Here is a 19,921-nt window from a genome sequence, read left to right as displayed (position 1 = left end):
ACGCCGTAAGCAAGGCATTCAAAAACATGCAATTGGCTGACGTCATGTGGCTCGGAGGAAACTCGTGATAGGCGGGTAGTAGTGATGGGCATGTTTTTACAACCCGCCCTGCACCCGCGCCCATAAATAGACATACTAGGCATTGTAATTCAAATGAAAACAGCCTTTATTTCAGCCTGAAAGTGCTTGGAAACATCGCCCTGTAAACTGGCAACAACACATGATTATGAATATGAAATATGAATATAAATCAGGTCATAATAATAACAAGATAATGATACACATTTTAAACATTTACAAATCAGCGTTTGTCATCTAGGCTAACAATTTTTTTATTTTAGATTTGTTTAGGGCAGGCCTACAGTTTACAGCCTACGCTAAATAACCACTGACATTTTTGTTTAATTTATCACACGGAAATGTTCATTTAGCATGTTTACGTTCGCTGTGCAAAAAAAAGAATGCTAAAACATTAGATTTAGCAGCCTGACCTTAATTTCTCCCGCACCTTGTCTTCCATCTGCACTTTTATTTCTTTGTTTTTGTTGCAACTGGCAGCGGTAGCTGCTTGGCGCTTTCGTGACTTGTCACGTGACATAACCTTATCAAAGAACTTAATAAAATATGAAAATAGATATTGCCAAATATTTAATATAGGCTATAGGGAATCGCACGCAACATACAGTGGAACCTGTTACCCGCGGGGTCTGCGGGTTACCAGACTAGCGCAACACTAGCGGGTAGTACTGATAATACTGGTAGTAGCAGCTTTAATGTCGGAGCCCCGTAGCGATGGGTGGCCATTGGATACAACTAAATTAGGGAGAAAATTAGGGTAAAATACAAAAAAAGATAAAATTTGTGCATATGCCTTATGTACCCAAGAAGCTAATTGGAGTGTGTAGGAGCCCTAGGTGTGTGTATGGGCAAAAAGGGGCAGTGCCCTTGGTGCATATGTGGTCAATCTGATGTGATAAATAAAAAAATACATAATGTATGTTTAGTACCCAAATGGTCAGATTACTAATGGTAAGCTGGACAAAGATGGTCTATGTGCACTACTTTTTGGGTTGTCCCAGGTGTATAGGTAGTCGAGTTGCCAAAAGTGACCAGTGTCCAGGGGAAAATGCAGCCTAAGGAACCCTGTACTATCCCAACAATACATGACTCTGTGGTTTAAGTTGCCAACGTACCATGAAAGACCCTTGTGTAACCTCCATAGGTGCCTTCAAGTTGGCATGGAATCACAGGTGTGCAAATCTGTGTGCTGTGGTAAACAAGCAACTGCTCGGTTCTGTAAGGTCCCTGACCACTGCAGTTCTCCTTTCAGTTAAGCCATGGAGACTGCGATTGCCCTAGGCATAAAAGTGTTTAGGTTGTGCAAACTAGTTGTGCAAGTTTGATTTCTCAGGGACAGCTCTCTGAGAGCTTCATGACGCGTGAGGAGTAATGTGCCCCTTTACAGATGAATAATCTTACATCTTTTTGGAACATTTATCAGGGAGTGTTTGCCCTCCGGACCTTCATGACAGTGCTCCTTTATGGACAAGAGAACTCTTCCCAACCCCCCTTCTCATTTTCTCTTTCTTTCTTTTTTTCTTTGATTTTGCTTTCATCAACCCATTCATTCGGAGCTCTGACTCAGTAACGTTGCCATGTTATTTGTCATTTCCTTTGACAGACATTTTTATTTAAAGTGACTTAAGTGAGGTAGAATCTAATCTAAGGCCAAAGCTGAGCAGGTAGAGGCTACAAGCTTAAGTTGTAGGATTTCAAATTACAACCTTTCAGTCACTAGGACAGAACCTTACATACACAGGCACCAGTGCTGTATGAAAGAATCTTGTAATCTCAGATGTGCGAGGGAGCGAGAAAGACAGTGAAGGAGAGAGAGAAAAAGAGATTGAGAGAGTAGGTAGGTGTAACTAAAGAGAATACGAAGGACAAGATCATCCCCAGGGAAAGAGCAAGTGAAACTCATGAGGATGCCCTATCTGTGTCATCTATAATACAAGTCACTGAACATCCGGCCAGATGTGCAGAGGCTTGAAAACGAATCTAATCCAGTTTCTGTTTCTTTATAATCATGACACTTATCATTCAAGCCCCCTCACCGTTATGTTACCGAAACCCTGATTTGACTCTCACCTGATTTAGCTCTTAAATGCACTATCAGTCTTTTTTCTTTCAAACTGAAAATGCAATAAAAAACTATATTCACCAATAAAATCTTTTTGTCCGTAAACTCACAGTGTGATGCAATGTTGTGTGTGTGTGTGTGTGTGTGTGCGGGTATATGATTTCCCTGGTAATAATTTAATTCTTGAATAATACAGCAATGTTTTTCAACTGCCTTTGTTATCAGGGTCATTATTTTGAACAAACTCAGGGTAGAACTTAAAACCACAACAAGTGCGAAGGTGTTTAACCAGCGTGCTGTGCCACAAGAGCAGAATGGAAATAGTGCTTTTTCTGATCATTTAAAAAAACTTATTAAAACAATGAGTTAGTTAATTAAAAACGTTCTAATGCTGCATGGTTAAACCTGATCAAAATAAAATGTTGTGTAAAAGTGCTCACGTGCTTAAGTTGCGCAGTAACTAGCTAATCTGAAATACAGTGTAAAGCGCTTGAATAAATCTGTTCTGTTTTCTCAGACTGTCATCGTGTGGCCAAAAACTGTAACTGCGCCTAAAGAGAAATTAATCTCTCAGCGTTGTCCCTGCGCCTTTAAATCACGAGGGGAATCCCAGACACCATTTTGTCTCAGAGCTGTTTTCCACTGTATTGGACTGTAAACTAAAATTCTAATTATTCACCATCATGACAGCTTTACATTGTACCCCCGAGTGATTAATTGAAACCTGTGAGACTGACTAATTTTTCCTGCACACGCATACACATACAATACCAGACTTTAGATATTTTATACATTCACTTATACACTGAAAATATAACATATAATAGTAAATATTGATATCTGGTGCACTGCAGTGTCTATCTTTTGTACAATACTCATGAGCTGCTTCTGCGATTAAACCAGGAGTAGAACCACAATCCGTTTGTATCTGCTGGAATCCGTAACTTAAATGTTCGTAAGTCGGGGAGTAGCTATAAACTGTATAGTGTACACTCTGTGGCCAAACATCTGAGGACATAATGCATTTATACTTTGTGGAAAGGGTTGAGATGAGAACCATGTATGGGTGTTCACATACATGTGATCCCTTTTTTTTTTGGCGTCGTTGGAGATACTGCTAGACATTCCTGCTTTCATAAAACATAAATGATATACTGTATCATACAGAATGTCGACAATGTGTAATGATAAAATGCCTTTTTTTTATCACCTGCTCTGATTTCAAGTATGATACAGATATCGAAATATGCAATTGTCAAAAACCAGACGAAATACAAAAACTATTGCTGAGTCTCTACACAAGTCTTTACCGCTGCCTTCTGATTAATACGCCACTCGTGTCATTAATTTGATGACAGAGTCGTGAGTGATATGCTCTATATCCATCCTGATTTTCTCATTTTACTCCTGATCAATGAGCAGTTCTGGCTCCTAGATAACAGATTCTGAAAAGCAGATATGCTTTTATGAGCATGATGTTATGAAATGCGCATAAAAAAACAGCCAGACTGATGAACCTCTGTGCTCATTCTTCAAACGTTAATTGAATGCAACTCAGTTGTCAGTCATGTTTAATTAAAATGTTCCTGAAAAGGTGATGGGATGCAGGTGATAGACAGTGCAAGATGGATAACAAATAAAAGTTTTTCCGTTTTTATGAGCAATTTTACAAGCAATAATCTGTCCAGAAAAGGTAATATGTAAGGAATAAAACATTCCACGTCATGCTGTTAGAGGAAAACAATCAGTGACCTGCAGATGAATATTTTTTTCCAACAGCATGCTATATTCCTTTGACACCACCAACTATAGCACAGCTTCTTTTGTGTTGCCGTGCATCCTCAAACTCTAGCAAGCACATCCACGATGTGCTCTTTCTAACCCCCACGTCCAACTGCTCCGCCTCTTATTTCCCAGCATGCACCAGGCACCCTGATGAGTATCAGACATCTTCCAGTTTGTACGGTTAACATCATCAACACGATATCCACTAACCAAATGGGCCATGTGGTGCTCTCTGTGCTCCCGCTACCCCGTGCCGCTAAGCACTCTGCCTCTTATTTCCCAGCATGCATCTGGCACCCATCACATGCCATCTTAGAGAGGAGGAGGCTCTGAAACGGCACCACTGGGAACGTAGCCAAAGAGCTCGTCAGCGTGGTACTGTCCCCAAAATAAATATGAGGATCTTTGATGGAGGAAAACGCATTTAGCGTTCGCTTTCAACAAGACGTGAATGAAGAAGCGAACGATGCCGATTTGAATAAGGAGTCACTGAATGATGAGCAGTACTGCACTGAGCTTCTGCGTTTAAAAAACACAAGTCAGAAGACTTTCAGGTCTTTCAGGCACCTCGAATGAAGGAAAACTCCACAATTCATGTGCTTTGACGGAGATATTTGTGATGTGTTTAGCGATTATCTTGCTAATTTGTTGGTAGATGAGGTACATTAATTATACTGTCACAGTGTACGGTTTTATTACTAGCACAGTTACTGTGGAATTTAATAGGAGAATAAAATATAAAGTCATAACTGATAATGACAAGGTTCCCTTGAGAACGTTAATCCTAGTGTAAAAGGAGTAAATATATGAGAAGCTGGATTCAAGGAGTACGATACAGCTTTAAGATTGAGTTGTTGTTGTGCTCAGTTTGAGGGAATGGCAGGCACTGAGACGTCTCCTTACCGGTTTCTATAAAGATTACTAATAATTTGTAGGAGGAGTCTTAAGTCCCAGTGGTAGAGGTAAAGCTCATTCACTCTCTATACTGCTTATCCTGTACAGGATTGCAGGAGGCCTGAACCCTATCCCAGAGGACTATGCATGTTAACACCCTGGCCATTTCATCACAGGGCAAAAGCACACACACATTCACAAACTACAGTACAGGCAATTTGGAAATGCCAGTTAGGTTAATCTGCAGGTCTTTGGATTAACATGGAGAACCTGGGGAAACCCACCAACCACAGGGAGAACATGCAAACTCTATACGAAGACAAACCTAACAGTGGGATTTAACCCTTGACCCTGGAAGTGTGAGGCTACGGTGCTAACACCACCATGTCATTATAAAAATGCATAGTAAAATTTGTGTCAGTGCTTATCCAAGGTGACTCACATTTTATGTTCTTTGAACATCTGAACAGTTGAGGGTGAAAGGTCTTGCTCAAGGGCCCAACAGTGGCAGCCTGGAGGTAGTGGGGTTTAAACCAACAACTTAACCACAGAGCTCCCCCTGTATAGTATATACAGTAGCATGCACATGACACTGCTACATCACTGAAAGTTATATAACAGCATGCCTCCAGAGTGTTTTATTACCTAATTATAAAATCACAGAATCACTACTACTCATTTTACATGCAATTTTTTTTTTCATCTTCGAAATGGGTTAAAGAATTCATGGAACCACTCATTCCTTCAGCTGACAGACTATACATGCTTCTTGAATAGTAGGAATGGTTTGTTAAGTTGATTGTCCTCCCTACTGAGACACCATAAATACGGATGCTATTAAAATCATTTTAAACAAATAATCGTCTTGGTTTACCTACAAGCAAACTCTCGCAAAAACAGACACTCTGGCTCAAGCTCATGCTCTATAAAATTTACCAGCAGATTCATCGAGGGCAAAAATACTTTGCTGTTACTTATAAATGTGGATTACTTGTCTTTATTTATCATTTCTCTGACATCTGGCCCTCGTGCACTTTTCCTTTACTTGCATTTACATCCTGATTCATCACCTCATCACCTGAAAGCCTGCCAGTAAGGAAACCCAGGATGTGTAAAATACAGTGTTCTTGTCGGGAATGGTTTCATTTTTAGACATGTTTAGACACAAATTATGCACAGACATTAAACTCATCATGCTACATGGATTAAAATTGATTCCTTGTGTTTCTGTGTTGATTTCAGGTTCATTCCTTTTTAGAAGTTTTGCATTTATATACAGAGAAATATAATATAATTTGGTCTGTTGTGTGGAAACTGTAAGTTTTAATATTCATGCAGAATTAATTTATTTATGGGGTGTGAAGAAATAATAAAAGAAAATGTTTGCTATTTTCATATAATTCCATATTAGACTGTAAATTCAGGCACACTAGATTAAATATCATATTTATAACATTTTACAGGAAATAATAGAAGACTTAAAATGAACAGTATTATTTCTGAATTATTATGCAATGGGTATATTATATTTTGAAATGTTGACCCAAAACAAATAGTTTTCATTTTTGGGAGCAAATACTTTTTCATAAAATTTATGAAAAACCTCCTCGACAAGAAGCTGGTTGAGAAGGACACTGGCAAGTGTTTAATGCTTGGTCACTGCATAATTCTGTATCTTTTTTTACTTATAACAAAGCAGTACAAAACAGCGGAGTGGACAAACTTAAGTAGTACTATATTAGTAGTTAATTAGTACTACTGCATACGTATTTAGCTTATTAGCCAGGTAATAGTGTTCAATGCACAGTGGAACCTTGGATTGTGAGCATAATTCGTTCTGGACACGTGCTTAGTGTATATCAAAACACTCATAAATCAAAGTGAATTTTCCCATAAGTAATTAAAAAAACTCAATTATTCATTCCACAACCCCAAAATACATAAAAATAACTAATACAAAATATAAAGTAAAAAATAAAACAAATCAACCTGCACTTTACCTTTGAAAAAAGTAAAAAAAAAACTGACAGCAGTGTTTCCGTTAGTGTTTGTTGTGTATGTGCTGTGTGTGTGTGTGTGTGTGTGTGTTTGTGCACACATGCACTGTGTATGTGTGTGAGAAGCTAAAACAAAGGGAGAGGAGGTGTTCTCTTGATTTTTGCTGCCTTGTCGAAAAATGCTACCGTAGTACAAATCGATAGCAGAGTCTATCGATTTACGCTACCGCAATTCGTACGGTAAACCCTTTCACTGGGGTAATGGCGCAGAAGTTAGTTAGGAGTTCATTCCTACTTATTGTTACTAAGGTTTTTGTGAATTAATAAATGCTGACCAAAATTACTGAAAAACTACACTATGGACGTTTAATGTTATTAGAAGAGCTTCAAGTAAACAAGAAGATGTAAATGTAGGTGTTTAAATTTAAGTAATAAATCTTTTCCACAATAGTTTTCTGCTCCAAGTTTTTATTTTCCTCAACGTCAAGGCTCATTCATGACAATTTATGCAGAAACTCAAATGTTTCAGTCAAAGTAAGCAAAGGAAAACGGTTTAAACTCAAGGTAGCATTGATTTATGGGCATGGAAACAGAGTGTAAACTTGTGGGCCTGCGCATGTGCAGATACGGTATGTAGCACAACTCGATGGGTAGCATTTTTCGATTGAACAGAGGTATGACACCCTCTCCATCCTCCTGCTTTACACAGGAATCCTTCCTCCTCTTTTATTTGAGAAGGGGGGAGGACTACTGGATGAGATAACTTTCACACACACACACTCACACACAAACACACATACACGTAAACACTGTTTTATCAGGAAAATAAACAAGAAATCTCTCTAATGACACTCAGGTGCGCACACACACTAACGGATTCACTGCTGTAAAGTAAAAATAAAACAAATTAACCTGGACTTTACCTTTGAAAAGACTCGCGGCAGAGCAGTGTTTACTTTAGAGTATGTGTGTGTGTGTGTGTGTGTGTGTGTGTGTGTGTGTGTGTGAAGGCGAGAGGAGGAGGGGAAGGGCACAGTTACAAAAAGAATATGCATAATGCATGATATATTTATTAAACTATATTAAACATAATCAAGGATGTGTGTGTATCATTGTTTGCTGGTGCACTTTTCATACCACAATTTTTTTTATGAATGAGCTTTTAGGGTGTTTTCACCACTGGAAGCAACAAGTTCATTTTAACTTCATTTTAACAATCATTTCGAAATGCGTGTTTTTCCTATTTGGTTTTAGTGACAATTATTTCGAAAAGATACATTTTGGACATAACTGGAGAGCAATGCTGCTAAAGGGAACGTTCAAAGTCGATAAAAGCAACGACTAATAAAGAGGTGTGGGCGGTGGTTTGCCAGTTCTCTCAGGTTTCTCCCAGGTTCTCCCGTTTCCTCCCACGTGTCTTGAAATGAACCGGTGTCTCGTCTAGAGTGTGTACAGTATATCCTTCCCTTGTGTTCTATATTCCCAGGATAATCTCCGGGCCCACCTCAATCCTGACCCTCTGATCTCCTCGGCGTTCGATGATCACGGGTCCTCGTTTATAAACTGTTCAAGTCTCGTTCGAAATCGTTTAGCTTCTGAACAAGTTTTAGATCTGATCTTAGGTGGGAGAGAAGAAGGATGGGGAAGGAGCAGTGCTGGTCAGATTCTGATCCCACTGTGACCCTCGCTATTCCTCTGAGCGCCTGAGCAAGAACACAGAGGAGGTCAGGGCCATCTGTCACACAGTTTCTCTCTCTTTCCTTTTTTTCTCTGTAGCTTTCCTCCCACTCTTAGCTTTTTTTCCCCTATCAATCCTAGTTTCTTAGCTTTCTTTGCGCTCTCTCTCTCTCTCTCGCGCTCTCCCTCCCTTAGGCAGCATCTCTCTTCAGGAAGCCAACATCCTGGGATCTGGTGTAGGAGAGCGAGCGAGTAAGCAAGCAAGTGAGTGCACAGAAAAAGAGTGATGGAATAGAGTTGATTAGTGTGGTTGAGGATGAGTGTGTGAGTGTGAGGTCACCCCCTTTGAACCTGCCAGACCCATGCAATCAGGTTTCTCACTTTTGAGGCTGCGCATTTTGTTGTTTCCCCCCAATTATTCTTGTACTACAGCAATTACAAACCGAATTGCATCCCTGCAGCCATGCGTGTTACATAATATACGCTTAACATCGTATTTATTTCTCGTTTAATTCCCTGCAGTGACGAAAGACGGTAATTGCGTGATGTTGCGGAGATTTCTCGTCTTCATTAGGATGAAGATCGTGCTGTGAAAATGGGGGGAAAAAACATGCTCAAAGCTTTGCATTCTGTTTCTACATCTACACCCACACACGCCTCCCTCTCTCTCTCTCTTTCTCTTGCTCTCTCTCTCTCCCTCTCTTTCTTTGTCAACATGGGAAGGGAAGTGTGATTTGAACTGTTCTCCCATCCACACCTTCTTTTTCTATCTCTTTCTCTCTTTGCCTCTCACCATCTTTTTTTGCAGCGTGTGAAAGGAAGTGACTCCAGCTCTTCCACCCACACCTTCTCCCTCACCTGCATCTACATCTCTTTCTGGTCCTCGGTAAGACATGCGCCGCATGCTGACAAACACACTCACGCAGTCCTTCGACCATCCACCCACACACACACACACACACACACACGCACTCCTAAGATGCTCCTTCGTTGCTTGGCACGTATGCAGAGCGATGCAAGAATCGCAGACTCCGCTGCCTAGATACGTCTCCATAGCAACAAGAACAGCGCATCCCAGTGCAGTACAGTCGGAGTGAGGAGGAATTTAAACAGCAAGAAGAGATTTTTTTTGTATATATATATATATATATATATATATATATATATACTAAATTTGTATTAGTTATATAAATTTGTATATATGCACAAAGAAACTGAAAGATGTCAAGATCCTTGATGGTTGCAAAAACCAAGAACGTGTCTCTTTCATTCTTTTTTCTGCACTAGCTTTTTTTCTTTTACGAACTTAAGAACTGCTCGTTCTCTCAAACGGGAACACATGCTCACGCCTAATACACACCTTGCTCTCCGTTCAGGAGGCAGCTGCCTGATGGGTTGCAATTTGGGCCGCTAATTACAATCCTCGGTTAAAAGCCCACGTGTGTTCCCTTTCTTAAGCAGCATGAGGACACATCACTTGTGAAGTCGTTATCTATATTCGTAAATAATTAAATAAATCAGTGTATTGAATACTGATTTCAAATCGCCATTTTGTAACACAGGTCCTGCCTAAATATTTAAAGGCTACATTTGAATCGAATGCATCCCTACGTGGTTCTTTACCGACACCCCCCTCCCACCTGCTCCATGCCCAGTTGTAATGAGCCGCGTTCCCACTACAGCCGCAAACAATTTTCTGAACTCAGTAAGAGCTTGTACGACTTTGCAATAAAAAACGCAGGAAACCACATGCTTAAAAAGGCCTGGTGAAAATGTGGTCGAAGCGAGGCACAAGAAGAAATTAATAAGGACATAATAACGACAGCATTGACCAATTAACAGTGTAACTAACACCTCATCGGGCGTACTAAAAGTATGGCAAGTATCGCAGAAGGTTATCAGTGCATCTATGTCACGTTTAAAGACTTAATCCAATTCCTCACATCGTTACGTCATGATGAAAAAAGCATTGTCGTAGTAACAAGCATTTTTCTATTTTGACCCCATTCACGTGGCATTCTTCAATATTTTAAGGATATAGTGGAAAGTTCATGGTCTATGTCAGAGTGTGAAGAGGCCTTAGGTAGATGAGACTTGTATTCTGGAGCCAAACCAGCTCATCTGAGACACTAGGAGTGAGTTGTTTTTTGGCCAAACAGGATTTACATGTCATTCATGACAGTTCACATTCATAATTACTGTACAAGTGACTTTTATCTGACTCTAATCTGACTGTGTCTATCCTCTCAAATGGCACACATGGGTACATTGATACATCTTTGCTCACGCCATCTGGGTTAAAACACGTCATATTTGTGTGATTCATGTCATGCAATGAATTCAATTTTAGCAAAAAAAAAAAACTGCACTGGCGTTTAGCTCTGGAGGACGGCTAACAGTTAGCTGGGTGTACTGTAGATGTTGAGGTCCAGAAGAAGAAAGGAACCCAGACGGCTGTTTTATGAGAAGTTCTTTTCTGACAAAGTGAACACAGTTTCATCCCAGTTGATGGACAAACGTTTGGTCATCTTTAAACTGTGTTCAGACAGACAGGCAACAGCATTACAAACTGCTACTATTTTTACTTGTAGTTTCTCGATGGAGCTGAAGTATATTTAAGCATCTACACACGCTGGCCAGAACGCTGCCTACCTACGGAGCTCATATTTCATTCAAAAGCATTATTCATTGTTTCCTAATGACAGACAAGTTCAAAAGGACATTCCAGCATCTGCCTGAAGACACACTGATAAACACATGTCGTAAGCCTGTTTATAAGTTAAGCATTTGATTTTTTTCCCCCACAGGACTATGAAACTCATTAAATCGTTGAAGCTCCTCCCCCAGCCTGTGTGTCTTATTAAAAGTTTAACTGTAGCAAACTTTTTAAAGAGATGATGGAGTGCAATATTCATGCCTGTTGGCTATAAAGGTGGTGTTCTCAGCAAAATTAATCACCCGGTTTATATAAATGTATCGATTTCCCCAGCAGGAGCCCACTGAGACGGAATAGCCTTTAGAAGACATGACTGAGGTACAGCTTAGGTGGGATTTCTGACCAGATTTAAGTTGTTATGGCCTTTCATTGCCATTATTAAAGCAAATGTTGCTTGTAGGAAGAGACTAGATTCACAATGACATGTTCTCTCTCTCTCTCTCTCTCTGTACCATGTCAATAATTGTGATGCTTGCCCATAATAGACATCTGGGAGCACAGCTGAAACTAGAGATTTTGGGCTTCTTGAAACCAAATATGCATGCTTCTGAATAAAATGATAGCACCCGGAGACCGCCAGTTCGATTCCCAGATGATTCTACAGCCATCCAAAGCCATGAGCCTAGACAACAGATTGGCTACAGTCTCACATCAATCAAAGCGACATTAGCCAATCATGGGCATCTGTGAGCTGATGCAAGAAAAAGGGAAGAATAGCGCTTTCCTCCGAGTGCCGAGATGGCAGAAGTACACAAACCTAATAAGTAAGTAAAAGTATAAGTACTTTAAAAGCTACTCCACTACAATTAGACGAACCACTGATTTTCATTTACTCAAGCAGAAGTACTAACTACTATAAGTACAAAAATAGAAGTACTCCACAAAGAAACCCAATTTTTTCTCTTCTGAATATCTATTCCCTTGAGTTACTGATAAATGGCACCTAAATGGCTTTTAAACATAATTTAAGTTAAAGCTGTTGATAACCTGAATGTGTAGGTCTAGTAGAAATTGATAGTGACAAGATTTTACGTTTATTAAAACAATGGCAGGTAGCACTGTTATCTTCTGCAAGTAATACGAGTCTACACAGTTAAACATGGTCATATTGCAAGCATACAGGACACGATAAGGTTAAAGGACATGCCAAAACATTATAATTACTCGTTACTGAAGTTGCCAACTTTTTGCTCAGTATGTTAGCTAGTTAGCTAGATCCATTCAAATCTTACCTTAACAAGTGCACTCATTTGAGCCAGAAGAATCTGCAGCGCAAATAGGCGGGACTAAGAGGCAGGAGCCATAGCCCGGGTAACTATCAATCACAGTGGTGCACTAACCAATCTGCGCTTGTATAATCACCTGTAAACTAGGATTGGTAGAGTGGTTTTGTTCCTGTCCTTCCCACGTGAGGTGGAGATCAGTCGTGATATGAAATGCTGTGAGTGACTGTGTAAACTCTGTTAAAATTCTGTTTAGATTCGAAAATCTAGAGTCTTTGTTTTAAATATAGGAAGTAAAAGTACAGGTTTTTCATTAAAAAATGTAGTAAGTAGAAGTTTAAAGTATTACATACGGAAAAAAGGCAAGTAAAGCAAAAATACATGAAAAAAAGACTCAAGTTTTTGAGTCTAGATGAGTCTTTGCTACTTGCCACCTCTGTCAGAGTGCAGTTCGACATTTACGTTCAAGCATTTGGCAGACGCCCTTATCCGGAGCGATTTACATATTATTGATTTTTTTTTTTACATCTAAGCAAATGAGGGCTGTAACACTGGCAACTTAGTGGTGCTGGGGTTTAAACCTGGGACCTTAGGCATTAGACTATTGAACGGAAGGTTCTTGGTGGTGCTGGGGTTTGAACCTGGGACCTTCCAACCAGTTGTCTATTGCTTAAGGTCGGGGTAGCTCAGTGGTTAAGACATTAGGCTACTGGTCGGTAGGTCCTTGGTGGTGTTGTGGTTTGAACCTGGGATCTTCCAATCAGTAGTCTAATGCCTTAACCCATGATCCTCCAGTTTGAAATGATGTACAGTAGTTGGCTGGTGCCATGAAGCATGTGACAGCCTTCGCCCCCTCCGGTTGTTACTTGTCAACTTGATAGGCGAGTGCCCCAATGAGAGATGGGTGGGACTTGGCAATGACGAAATTAGAAAGAAAATCCACAGTATATATTAAGTTTTTTATCCTTAAAAAAGCCATCTCTTTTCAATTGCCACTTGTGCCCTTGGAATCATCCTTACTTTACAGTAACATTTCTTGAAAAGTAGCATGAGCAGCTGTTTGAAAAAATGGAGCTTCAGTAGAAAAAACACTTATTGAAATCTGACCGTTATATACTTAACAAACTGAAGATTTAACCTTAATTAACCTTAATGACAAGTTAACACCCCTCTAATTTTATTGTATCGATTATGATGCTAAAAATGATGAAAATACAAATCTACTATATCTGAAAAAAGACCAGGCATCTTGACTTTCTAGCAGACGTATGGACTAAAGCAGTGTTATGTTAATGTTACAAGGTGTTTGGTAGCCATCATTTGGTTTCCCAATATACTGTAGTTTTCCGGTTTAATTCTGTATCTCCCCAATTAAACGCTTCTTAGAATGCCTTTCTGTTGCCTACATCATTGATTCCGTCAGAGATATCTATCTGCCAAAAAAATATAAGTCAAAACTCTGGAAATTCAACATATCTTACACAGAAGTCAGTGTTCAATATAAAAATCAACGTACAGGTTCAAGCTGTGCCAAAAACACTCTGAATCAGGACTTCAAAAGCAGAGTTAAGCTTCCATGCCACGTTTAACTCAAGTGCTGACTCCAAACTTCAATCCAATCCCATTCATTTCCAATACATCAACATATTTTACCGGATGACTTGGTCAAACTCAGACACTTCCTGGAACTTGACAGCTAAAGTGAGCGCTAATCAAAACACTTGACCCGTGACGGCGATGACAAACAGATACATTTAATCAGTCTTTTGAGATCGTGACCTGGGAAGATTCAATCATCTTAACATGTCTACAGGAAAGAGGGGAATCTAGCCGGACAAGGCAATGCTAACTCATCAGCACCGGGTCAACACACGGCCGTGATTACACGCTGCTGAGAACAGCAACGGCAGATGTCAGCCTTACACACTGAACATGACGTGTTTGATGTGTGCACAGGTTTTCATGTTTGGCAGTGACACAAACACACACACACTTGTTTTACCTCCTGAGATGTAATCGATCTAAGCCAATAACTGCTATGCTGGTGAAACACTACACCACGTTACTACAGCAGTGACTCAATTTTCCTCACTAGTTATAAAATAGGAAATTCCGAGAATGGTTTGGACTTTCATTGCCATTGCTGATTTGGACTTCCATAGTTGTATCACTCACTTTGTTAAAAAACTCATGAGAACCCATTATTACATCTTAAAACACAATGTGACAAATTTAAGCTGCTAGCATTTCAAATATCCTAGATCTGGTACCATCCAGTAGACCCCACGTCGCCCTCTCCCAACACACCTGACCTGAAACAACTGGCTAATTAACAGCTCTTGGACCAGCTCTGGCTTCCACTGAGAGCGTTTTTACATTGATGTCACACTCAGGAATGAATCTATGCTCAATTAAGGGATAGAGCTTATTTTCACAGGTTTGCTTTCACAATCCCTCCTGTGCAATTCCATATCGCTTTTGTAAAATGGCAGGTTCTATGTTTGCCAAGCAGGATGCATGGCGTGCCACTGTGCAGGAAAACTCTTTTAAGGAAATTTTAACCATACAGCGCAGGACAACATGTTCTTCGTTATGTTCTCAGTATCAGCACTCCCACCAGATGTGATAATCACAGCGCTCCAGTGGCTATGAAAAGGAATTCCTTCTCATCCTCTGATTGATAACAACCGTTTCAACTTCATCATGAAACCTGAACCAGGAAGTTCCCTGAACAATCAGATCACCTGCCTGAGAGTGCTTAGCACCCACCCTCAAACCCAGAATCGGAAAAACATCAAACAGAGCTAAAGGATAAAAAAAACTTAATTTCCTTGTTTTACATTTAAACATATCCGTTTGGTAGAATCTTTTATTCATTTAAACAAGGATTAAAGTTGTTGCCACCACTAGGACACTGGTTTAAATCTCTGAATCTCTGAAATGTAAGTCATGAGCACTCTAATGGAGCTGAAAAAGAAAACTGAATGGCAGCTTTATGACTGCTGTTATTCTGACAAGGACAGTCCTTATCCAGATCCTCATGTAGAAAGGACAAGGAGAAGGACAAGGACCAGGTTTTCATTCTAATGACGCCATTTTTCAAGAGACATTCTTAGGGGTCAGATGTGTCGGGCCGTCAATTCAGCTTAGGAGTATTTCTAAGCAGCAAGTTTAAAAGCTAGTGATGAGTTGACGTAAATTGGACAGTGGAAGTATACATGACTATGGGGTTTTGATTCGCTGAAGGAAACTAAAAAATAAATAATAAAACGCATACTTATGAGTCTAAATGGGTTCATTTAAAAAGTCACAAAAAAAAGTTACATTTTGGTTTTCTGCTTTAATAGTTCCGCAAGTGACGACTCTCAGGTCCGAAGTATCGCCTTACATGTATTTTATATATTTCATTAGGTTTTTATCCAAAGAAACGTACACGAGAGGCAGAATTCATCCAATGAAAAAAGCTGTTCTATTTGGATTTGAACTGGTAACCCTTCTGGATGCTAGGAGAGAACCCGTAATTGCTGAGTTTAACCTGAAACTCACAGGGGTATAACAGAAGTCAGACTGTAAGGACTGTAAATAGACTCCTGAGGATGGAAATGTTGCTGATGTACAAAGCTGCAACGGTGTAAATCCTTAAAAAAGACAAATGTAAAGCATTTCAGGGAAAGGGCTTTACTCTATAGACAAGAGAGGAAGCTTTCCTTGCCAACTTTCTTATAAATCAGTCAATACGTGAATGGACTAGAAAAAAGCAATGCTGCAGGTGACAGACGGGGCACATATAAACACGAATCGGGATTCTCCCAGAAAGCACTGTCGTCATGCCTTGACTGATCACGCTTTCTAACGGAGGCAGTTTAATACCCTGTGTGTGTGTGTGTGTGTAAGAGAGAGAGAGAGAGAGAGACACCGAGAGAGGAGAGGGGAGGATGCACTGCAGAGAGAGTAACAGAGAGAGAGAGAGAGAGAGGGGAGAGAGAGAGAGGGGAGAGAGAGAGAGCAAATGTTTAGACCTGCAGTGCTCCTTCTCACAATCATACTGTAACATAAAACATGGACCATTTCAGCACACACACTTACACACACCCACACACAAGGCAGAGCGCCAGGACGTACTGTAAGCACTGGTGAAATAAGTAGAGTATAAATCAGAGCAATCGTACTCTACTCCACGGATGAATCGATTTGGCCACACATTCATGCCGAAATCCCTGCATCGGGAAGCAAAGGCACTTTTTTCATGTCTTTTTTTCTGCCAAGTTCAGACATTGTTCTCAGAAAATCACTTCCTACCAAAAGCATGATTTAAAGACTAACGAAGCTCAAGTTGTTTACGTCTCTCTAGTTCCACTCAAGCTGCATCTTAAAATAATAAAAAAATATATAAACCGAACAAGTCGTGTACCTGTTTGACAGGAGTGCGAAGGAAGTACAATAAGTAAGAGATACAGATTGAGAGTGCGAGAAAGAGAGAGATGTTGAAGATTTGGAGAAAACAGAACCTCCAGCATTGACTCACCTGTCAGCGGAGTTCAGCAGGGGTAACATGTGGGTCCGTTCGTGTTCCTCCGTTTTGATGATAGGCATGGGTGTGGATGGATTCTCTCTCTTCCTCTCTCCCTATTTTGATTTAAAGCTCCTTTTCTCTTTAATTAATCGTCCAGGACCTCCCCCTTTATTTATTTATTTTGTCCCGAGAGAAAGCGAGTTAGAAACGGAAAGCAAAAAAAAAAAAAAAAAAAGGAAAAACGCGGGAGGATGCAGCTCCCTCCGTGGAGGAGTAGCTATCGGCTCGGTGTCTAAGGCTCCACTGCAGCAGAGCAGAGCGGAGCGTGTACATACACACACACACACACACACACACACAGACACACGCACGCACACTTGGACTGATCTACGGATGAACAGGCAGGCTGAAAACCTGGATCTGGAATAGCATACTGCAAACAAGAACCTCTTGTCTTTCACGCTGTCTCACGTACTCCATACTAATTGGTAGAATAACTAAAAACTGAAAAAAAAAAACACTTAAAAAAATAGTACATGTTAAATAATGTGTGCTGAAAAAGCTAGTGAGGAGAACACATGACAGATCTGGTGTTAGTCAGTACCAGGTAGCGACACTGTACGACAACATACCGAATTTAAAGTTTTAATAAAATGTGTCAATTTAAAAAAATAATAAAAAAATAATAAGCTTTTTCTTTTGAACGCAAATGAAGAAACAAACTAAAGTTGCTTCGCTGTTGGTCCTGTTTAGACTTTAAAAACCCGTGTAAAATTACACACAATCTGAGCTTTTAATTTAAAGAAATCTAAGGCGAATTAAGAAAAAAAATCTATTTTTTCTTCCTTGAAATAGCTTTCTAACTCTAATTGGATTGGTTGGACATTTGAATAATGTTGTTGTTTATTATTTGAGTCCATTTCCTCCCATTCGCACCCATGTACAAGAAGCTCCGCCCCAGGATCTACCATGAGGAGAGTATCTGGAATATGACTGACAGGAGGCGCAGCTGAAAAACAAATGTGATTTGGACCGGACATCACCATTGCAAACATGTTTTTCAATCACTTCATGCATTTTTGCAAAATCTATTTTTTTTTATTATTATTATGTTGTACACACACTGCCTGGCCAAAGGGTCAAATTGTTGGGCTGCATCAAGCAAAGAAAACAACTAAGGACATGTGAGATTACAGGAACTGGGGTCCTTCAACAAGTATCCTTCAACACATTATTAAAAACATGGAAAGATGGAACCTGAAAAGTGTCAGCACTGTGGAAAACATATGGGCCGAAAAAAGGAAATCATGAGTGGAGATAACTTAAACACTTGGTGAAGTTCAACAGTAAAAACCAGAGCTATGTTTAAGCATTTCCACACAGACTGACCCTATTCCAGAGAAAAGGTAAGAATAAAAAAAACATGTAGGGATGCAACCGTCATGCATAGTGTCCACTGTACAAGCCTCTGTAAGCAGTGTTATGATCTGGGGTTGCTTCAGTTGGGCAGGTCTAGACTCAGCAACGTTATGTATGTTATTTTATACACCAGTTTTACAAACACTATTTATTACCAACAGATTTTGATCTGTCTGTTTATTTATCCAGTTATTTTGTTCTGTAAACACATACTGTATCCTTCCATGACCAGTGGAACTAACTAACTGTGACTGCTGAATCTGATGACCGACAGTTAGTGTAATTAAAGGGTGAAAGTAGTTTTAAATGACGAGAAGAATAAACTGTGGGGGTGAAGGACAGTCCTGAGAAATTTACCTAATTTACTTAATATTTCCACTGATTTTGCTTAAGAATATCAGCGCCGGTAACCTCTGTGGTTGAATCCCAAATAGCATTAAATGGAAAGCTAGTGCACTATGTAGGGTGTAGAATACCTTGTTCCACACACAAATTAGTGCCCTTGATTAGGAGTTAGAGAGGGATTTAGGATTGATCCTTGCGGTATTTAAGATGACAACATTATTAGACATGTTTTTTGCTGAAAGTGCATCCAGTAACTTGTTTTGAATGTGGGTTTTGGCGGGCCGCTGCTCTCCCGTATTTACAGTAAACCCAGTGTAATTAACCATTAAACACCTGTGACATGGAGTGAGACATACGCTCTATATCACCACTTGTACAATATGATGAAATGTACATTTGTGGCACCTACATATCAATATTTGTTCCTTCAACAGTCTCTACTTTCTTCTTCTTTTCGACGTTAACAACAAAAATATACATGCTGTCATGCTAGAAATGTCAAAATACCCGTTGGTAAAACCTCTGACACTGGAGACTACTTCTTTGCACACCAATTCCATCTTAATTCCATCTCCAATTCTATTTTTTCTTTTTATTACTTGTAAGTTTACTTTTTATAATCACAAGTTTACTACTAGTTCATTACTACCCAAAAGTTTTTAAATATTTTGTATACTGTAATTTTTTTCAATATTTCAGTATATTCTTATTTTATATCCCTTATTTTATTTTATTTTTTTCATACTCTATTCGGGCGGTTGTTAAAACATTTCACTGCATATCATACTGTGTATGGCTGTATACTGTATGTGACAAAATTAGATTTGAATAATTTTTTTCTATCAAAATAAGGTGTTACTATAGAAACTATAACATATGATTAAAGCGAATCATAATATTATTAAAATTAGCGTAGTAATATATAAAAGCTTTGATTTGTAGCTGCACTACTGTTAGAGCTGCTGTTCTAGTAAACGAATCACTAATATCTTCTGACCAATCAGAGTCTAGGATTTTTAAGTGCTGAGGTTTAGACAATGGGAAGCGATCAGATCGCATTAAAGACATCACAGTTGTATCTGAAAATCTTATCCTACCTAGTCATACGCTATTTAATAGATGAATGACTTGTACAGTATATTACACACAAACGTGCCAGGCTTTATTTATAGACCAGCTCCAGAGTATCACAGCTACAGCTGTTGTAAGACT

General features: G+C 39.5%; 1 protein-coding gene across 1 annotated transcript in view; it reads right to left on the bottom strand.

Annotated features, from left to right (window-relative positions):
- The window catches only part of dlgap2a (discs, large (Drosophila) homolog-associated protein 2a), a 160,441-nt gene extending 143,342 nt beyond the window's left edge, over positions 1–17,099 (bottom strand). Inside the window, exon 1 of the mRNA XM_053509555.1 lies at positions 16,958–17,099. The gene's annotated coding sequence lies outside the window, so the exon portion shown is untranslated. The remainder of the gene's footprint in view (positions 1–16,957) is intronic.
- Positions 17,100–19,921: the final 2,822 nt, after the last annotated feature.

The sequence above is a fragment of the Clarias gariepinus genome, chromosome 13 (assembly GCF_024256425.1).
Source record: "Clarias gariepinus isolate MV-2021 ecotype Netherlands chromosome 13, CGAR_prim_01v2, whole genome shotgun sequence".
NCBI lineage: Eukaryota > Metazoa > Chordata > Actinopteri > Siluriformes > Clariidae > Clarias > Clarias gariepinus.
Note: the sequence above shows the minus strand (reverse complement) of the source record. Positions and strands in the feature narration are given on the sequence as shown.